Source organism: Helianthus annuus, chromosome 14 (assembly GCF_002127325.2).
Source record: "Helianthus annuus cultivar XRQ/B chromosome 14, HanXRQr2.0-SUNRISE, whole genome shotgun sequence".
NCBI classification, from domain to species: domain Eukaryota; kingdom Viridiplantae; phylum Streptophyta; class Magnoliopsida; order Asterales; family Asteraceae; genus Helianthus; species Helianthus annuus.
Genome location: NC_035446.2, coordinates 130896186 through 130904172, shown reverse-complemented (window position 1 = coordinate 130904172; position 7987 = coordinate 130896186). Strand labels below are relative to the sequence as shown.

Sequence of the window (7987 nt, the reverse complement as noted above, 5' to 3'; positions counted from 1 at the left end):
CTTTAAAAAGTTTTGCATTTTTTTTTAATTTATGTATAGCTGTTTCTTAACTATATTATTATTACTCTTTTAAAATTTGTATTTGTTTTTAATCTCTACATCCCATCAAAATAAAATTTCATATATTTAAAATCCCTCCAAATTCAAAATTTATCCGCCCAAAATTTATTCCCTCAAATATTTTACTTTCCCCCACTTCCCTCTATTTCGAGCACTAGCCCACAAAATCCCCCATCCTCCTGAAACCCCTCATCTCCGGTCTTCTACGCACCAACACCGCCGATGCAATTAACGTGAACCAAGTACCTCTTCTCTCTCTAATAAAGTTGGTTGCAAATCTTTGTTTTCTATAGCATGATTCTGAATCGGAAGTGAAGAACCAGAGAGCAGTGCTTGTAAAAGAAATGGGAAGGTTCACAAGAGGTATTTTAATTGAATTTCTATAACTGATGAAATAGGATTCCATCTTATTTAAAAAGTAAACTTGATTTTGTTGGCAGCTACCAGTGATGATATGCAAACTCGGTTACATGAAGATCTTAATTTTGATGGTATATTTGAGTGATTTTTTTTTTCATCTCCATTAGCACCTAACGGTTACTAAAGGTTTTCATTTTTTAATTGACAATCGGCTTTTCCAATTTAGAGGATTTATCAAAAGCGCAACTTAAGATTAGATGTATGAAATTAGTTGAAGCCTGTTTTAAGTTTTCAATTATGTATTAACCTTTTGTTTTAATCTTGTTATTATCCACTTCTAGGCTTCTTGTTATTTATCCTGTAGGCTTGTGCCATGTAAGTTGCTATTATTGTTATTATATGGTACCATAACATGTTTAGATAGAATTGAATTTACTTTGACACATTTTTTAGGCATTTCTTTGAGTCACCCAATTCTAGGTATGCGTTTTTCAATCCACAAAAAATCACTGGATCACGGTGTAAAACACTTCTTGAAGACGTAAAAAAAACGTAAAAGAAATACGTGAGCTTCATTCTAAAAAAGTGTTCCGTCTTGCACCATATTTAGCCCGGTAATATAAACCCTTCACCATACATACACATACGCGATACAATACATACTTAATATGTTCTATAATTTTTATTTCTGTAGTAAACATTGGTTGCTTATAATAGTTTGCTCGGACTTCAAATTCGGCTATATTGTTGATTCTATAAATGAAGGGAAGACCCATGAAAATTACAAGCTCGTCAAGATCATTGAAGAAGTTTTTGAGATTAATTTTAAGTGGCACATGGCACAGGTATGTGAATACTTTATTTGTTTAAAATAGTCTAGTCAAAGTAATTCATTGTGAACATGATGCAGTGCAAACAACCAAAAGGCAGTTGGGAATGTGGGTATATGGTAATCAAACAAATGAAAGAGTTTATCGACTCTATACAACATGATTTGGTTAACCGAGTGAGTTTTCGTAAATATTCATAAGCTTTGTTTATTGCATTAAATTATATATATTTGAAATCTAACTTTTGTATTTATTTGTTTTTAGCTTTGGAATGAAGAAAGCTATTTTGAAGAATCTCAAATTGAGAATTTAGTGGTAGATTTAATGTTGGGATTTATTAAAAAGATGTTTTGATCTTGTAAACATTAGTTTGTGTTTCATACTTTTGTAATTCCGTATACTTGAACGGGTTGTTGGGTTGTTTAATACTAGTTAACTTTTGTCATGAGCATGTGCATTTGTGTGTAATTGGAATTATATTGGGAAATATTACTAAAAATTCTGGAATTTTGCAAAAATATTAAAAATTTATATTTTTTTTCTTATCTTATTTTTTGGTGCTAGGGAGATTTGTTTTTTGGTGCTATGTAGATTTGTTATTATTTGACACGTGTTAGTTCTATATTAATTTTTTGCTGGTGTGTTTTTATCATTGATTGATTTTTTGGTGGTGTGTTTGAAGATTTAATGGTGGTGGGACTTGTGTTTCATCATTGATTTTTTTTTGTGGTGTGTTTAGAGATTTAATGGTCCCATTACTTGGTGGTATATTTGTTGGTGCTCTATAGCACAACATAAAATACAGCACCAAAAAAGTTATTTTGTAATAGTGAACATAAGGTGTGTGGAATATAAACATGAGAGATTACTAGCATTACCTAAAATAATGCCTAATGATTTGCTTTCTTGATGCTCAAGATGATCATGATAACAAGTGAAGTTCGTTTTGGTAACTAAGCCATCAACGCTATATATTGGGTCATTGTAATAGCGGCCTCCACTATTCTTGCAACTTGCACACTTTTCAGTTTCTAAACACACATCAAAAAAGAGAGTCCCATGTAAAAACACAAGAACAAGCAAAATAAAAAAAATGAATACTAGTTATAGAATTACTTACCATGGCATCCATCTCGTAAATATGGGCTTCCTTCGAATTCCATGTTTTGATTGTAGAGGCATTCCCAAGAGTGCATCGAAGTACCATTATCCAGATCCACTTCGATTTGATACCATGAATAACAACTTACATGCGCGAAGTCACTGTCTGATATGGTCCACAAAAGTGATATCGGAACATAAGAGGTGTCCTCTTGGCACAAAAACCTTCCTTTGAGGTATGAAACCTTGTACACCAATTGCACAGACCCGCAACCTCTATCTCCACCAACCCTTTCCAAGCCTGTGATATGCATGCTATAAGACTTTGAGGAATTGTTGTCTCACAACAACTGATGCCAAAGCAGTTGTTCTTATTTTCACCAACACTGTCATTGCGACAAGTGGGTGGAACACCCGGTGAGCAAACTCCCATGATCCATCATGACTGCGTTACCACACCCCTCAAAAACAAATCTATTGTGTGATTTGGAAAACAGGAAGGGACTTCTACCAAGATGGATGCTCTTTGTCTGATTGCAATTAGAGATCATTGGCGTATTTAGAGTGATTGTTTGATTTTCTAAGTCAGCACCCAAGACTTCCAGGTGGTGAAGTGCAGAGAGATATGGCGTCGAGGAGTTGCAATCAATAACGTACCATTTGTTGACAGAACAATTTGCACCGATTCCAAAAGGGTATGGAATTCTTACGGTCCCGCACGTATCGTTGCAACTGTTCTTGGCATATTTTGGAGCCGCTGCTGATTTTTGAAATGCTAAAGAAAACAAGATGAGTAAAATGTAAACTTGATATAACTTGTTCATCTTCGCTAAGAACAAATTAAACTTGATACAAGAATATAAAACGAGTCGTTTATAGTTTATAAATTATAAATTATATATATATATATATATGGAACCCATTAAGTCTAACCATCTTTCAAACCATCTCCACCGTCGGATCATGCTGAGATTAAATCTCAGCCCTTTAAACTCCCTAAAATAACCGCTGAAGTGGCAGTTCATGGCGGTTATATGCAGTTTTCTGACCTAGTGGTTTGCTCCACATTTTGTGCCCATGATCTCCACTTCTCTGGTGGTTATATCCTGATTTTTAGAGCCTATGATCTCTACATCAGCTCCTACAAACTTGGGTCAGTTGACAAGAGGTTTTGTTATATATTGTACCTGCATTCAACAATTTCAATCATTAATTTCGAACCCAAATTCTACCCAGCAGTCAACAAAACATTGAGCAAAGTAAAGGTTTCAATAATTTCATCAACCAAGGGTGTTCCAACAATGAAAACCAAATTCCATCAGCAACTATATCACACGCTTTAACAAAGGTTAGTAACAATATTTATCACTCTTTATGTTTCTTCTTTCATGTTGAACATATCTTTATGTTTTTGCTTTAATGTTGAATTTATTTCACTCTTGAAACTCAATGCTATTGTGTATTTTAGCATATATGAAATTGGAATGAATCAAGTGTTTAATATATAACAACTTAATGCTCTCTTGTTGATTTGTTATTATTGATTTATTCATAATAAAGTTCAAGGAGATCTATTGATATGTTCAAAAACCACTTTCTATAGCTTTGTGCCTACAATAGCAGCATGGACAGGAAGTTTCAAGAACATGAAGGCATGGCATCCCAAAAAAGTTGATCACAACATATCTAGACATTTATTAAGTTTTAAGGTACTGTTCCTTTTTTATTTGTTTTTATTTTATCCTTCATAGAGATTAATTATGTTAACAAGTTGTTAGTAAGTATCTTAATACTTATTTGAATTTGTTTATAAAAAAAATTGATACTTCTTGAAAGCTCAATAACCATCTAAAAAAATCCTAACCGTAAAACATGTTTATGGATAATCTTACTTTGTTAAATAATACTTCACCACAAGCCTCTAATCAGAAAACAAATTTCCGGTTCAATTTTGAAAACTGTTTTTGATTCAATGAAACTTTTTCCTCTTGTAAACAAAATACAAATCAAAGTATAATTATAATTATAATTAAAAAACAGATGAAAGGTTAATCATATCTGGCTTAGTGGTCTGGTAGACCAATTGTAATAACTCTCATTAAAATCCATAATTAGGATGATAATTAGTCAATAAGAAAACCCTAATTGAGACACCCAAGTAATTCTGCATTAACCCTAAAATTTTCAGAACAATTGAAATTAGGATCAGGGCCCCTAAAACTCAAGGGGGGTTAAACCCTAGTAATAATTATCCATAATATTCGTTGTCCAATTTGAAATTCGTTTTTATGTTGAGTCATGCAAGCTAGTCCCGAACCCAGCTAGCCTATATAATTAGACTGCACCCCTTACGGACCGTAAGGGGAAATGGCATACGGTCCGTAAGCATGTCCCAAAAATCACTATAAATAGCAGACATTGGCACTTGCTTTCTGGAGTTAAAACGACGGCCAAAAGCCTTCTGTACGTCGAGATATCATAATAGTATTACAATTAAACACACACTGATCACGAAGTGCTGCCGCAAAACAGGGTAATCACTCGATCGCTATTACGATTCATTTTCCGACTGATCAATATATCCAATGGATGTTTAAGTGCCGCCCACATAGGGTTATACTTTGTCGTTCGTCGTTAAATCGATGGATATTTAAGTATTGCACTTTGTCGTTCGTTGTGAGAATTTGATCTCGTGAGTTATCGTAACTGCTGTATTGATCACTAAACCGGTTTTGTGTGCATTATTATTAAATTAGGTTAACAAGGCTAATCCATATTCTGTCCGTGTTAAATCTGCAATGTGAGTCATTCTCTTTTTGTCAAATGTTTTACAATACTCCAAATTATTTTCCAGAATTATAAATTACAGTGATTAAGTTTATGTAATCACCAAATTACAGCCGGTATGTGGGGTATTGTGCACATTACTACTGTTTTAATCACATTAGGTGGGCGAACCTAAAAATAAGTGATATACGTCATTCATTGGGGCAGCCAATGGTGATATGACCACAGTCACAGATCCGGTCGAGTGACAAATACTATGGGTAGTTAGTAGATATCAGAAACATATGTAAAACTCTTAATACTGTATATTATAATAAACGAGTCACTTTAGTAAACTGAATGATTCACTCAGTATTTCCGCGCTGACAAAACCTTTTTCAAACATGTTTCAGGTGATCTATTGTAATTCAGGAAAAGTGTTGGGGAGCATTTCAAGCTTAAGATAGTGGCTCATTATAAAATAGAGAAATATGTTTTCTAAAAATAAAGATTTATCAGTAAAATCATGTTATTGTAAGTTACCGGGATTTTATCCCGAATTGTGAAATAAAATAATCGGGAAAAGTTTTTTTTTTAGCTTTAAAACGATCCTGACGATAAAATTCCGCTGCTAAAATCACATAAATAAATATCACGGGATTTCTGTCCCGCGGCTCCTGAAACGGGTCAAACCGGGTCGGGGGTCGTGACAGAAATGATGTGGTATCAGAGCCACTGAGTTAAGCTAATTAAGTATTTAGTTACAGTATGGGTAAGCAAAAGCTTTGTATATGCTGTGGTATCAGAGCCCTGAAACGGGTCAAACCTGATTACTATTATGTGATTATATGTTTTATTAAACTGATTATTTGTTAGTTACAGTATGGGTAAGCAAAAGCTGCAAGATATCTATCTTAAATTAGATAGGTCAGTCTATGAAGAGGAAAGTTCATCTTCAAAACTCCCTACAATTCCTGAAGAAGGAATATTTGTGCGAAAAGCACAATATGAAAAACCGCTTTCTCCTAGAAAAAGGAGTATGATTATTAAGAAAAGTAAAGAGCAAATCCGAGAAAAGAGGATTAAAAAGGAAACCCAGGAACTAATCAATAAATCACCTTGGGAAGACAAGCTAGATGAGAAATGGGCAAATTTGTATATGCTAGCTACAGTAGCAGAACATGCAGATCTTTAAAAACCCTAAGTCTAGTAATAGCACTTCCCAGTAAATAAATAAATAAATCCGAGTGTGTTCTTTCCTGTTATTTTGTACAAATAGTGTGCAATAAAACTTCAATGTTTATTTGTTAAACTTTGTTCCAAAGTTTTAACTTAGTATTTTTGTGCATTTTACATATATGCTACACAGCATGAATGAGATATCTGAAGCCTTTCAGAACCTCGATCTTTACCCGGTGAATGTAGAAGTTCCAAAGATTTCACTGGATACTTTGCTGATGTGGAACAACCTGTAGAATTCAATGCTCCACCTTTGACAAAGCCAAAACGAAAGAAAAGAAAGAATTATGTCTGGGGTAGTCGTATCCGTAGGAAAAAGCCAGCCACAAAACTTCCTAAAATAAACAACCCTTTAGGAAAAGGAAAAGAAATTGTAATCAAAGAAAATACTAAACAGCAAGAGACGGAAACTGAAGTCAAGAAAGACTCTAGGCAAATGGAAGAACAGTCTGAGGAATATTCTAAAGATATAGAAATGGAAGTAGGACAAGGTTCTAGACCAACTCAGATAGAAATTGGAGAGAGCTCAAACCAAAATCAGGGAATAACTTTTCAGGAGGAAATAGATTTTCTATTGGCAAACTGTGAGACTATTCAACCTGTCAATACAAATGTTTTTACCTATCCTAGTGAAAATCCACTCCCTATGAATTTTGAACCAGCAATCCCGGAACCAATAGTCCATTCCCAACCTGTAGAAATGGACGAATGGTGGACAAATGATTGGCAATTTCAAAATATTGTCAACGACCCTTATTCCTTTTTTTCCACAATTCGATCCAGAACCCCTACCTAATCCACCAATGAGTAACGAAAATATGGCGGAACTTCGCCATTACGGTGAAGAATTGATGGATGCAGGAAATAGAATCAGGGAGATAGGGGGACAAATTGCCTGGAAGTATGATGAAAGGGAACTTCGTTTTTAGGACGATAAGTGACGAGAGATAGGAGGGTGGTAAAACTATAGTTGTGTAATAGTAAAAGTAAAAAGTGAAATCAGTCTGTAACATAACTACGAATAAAACTTTGTAAAATATTTGTGTGTAGTGATGCATACTATAACCGATATAAAATGGAATCGAGAAATCGATAGTTTTGACTATACGTGTATTGTAAATTGTCTGATTGTTTGTGTATAATTGCTATTTATTAAACACTAATAAAAATTATATATATATATATATTCAGATGGCAAATATTGGTAATGAACCGATAAATGAGGTTAATCAGTCGGAGCAACATCCAGGGGATCAATATATGACTAGACAAGATATTGAAAATATTGTTGCTCAAGGGATAGCCAATGCTATTCCAGCATTCGTTGCTGCTGTAAAAAGTCCAATCGAACCACAACATATCGTTCCTAGTAAACGTACTTCTGAAGATAACTTCAGTAACAGTATAAACGGGGGCAATAATCATGTTAATCATGATAATGAATCCCAGCACACGCCGCTCCCTAAGAAATTGAAAGCATCAACACCTGGTTGCACTTTCAAAGAATTCCTTGCTTGTAAACCCACTGAATTTGCAGGCAATGAAGGGGCAACTGCATCACTGCGTTGGTTAGAGAAAACCGAAGCAGTAATTGCAATTAGTAAGTGTGCCAAAGATGATCAGGTCATGTA

At 34.3% G+C, this 7987-nt stretch overlaps 1 long non-coding RNA gene across 1 annotated transcript; it reads left to right on the top strand.

Annotated features, from left to right (window-relative positions):
- The first annotated feature begins 214 nt into the window (after positions 1–214).
- On the top strand, positions 215–1782 carry LOC110903833. The gene is made up of 5 exons (XR_002572190.2): positions 215–423; positions 501–606; positions 1115–1265; positions 1331–1426; positions 1515–1782. It is a non-coding gene; the product is annotated as an uncharacterized LOC110903833 (long non-coding RNA).
- The last annotated feature ends 6205 nt before the right edge of the window (positions 1783–7987 follow it).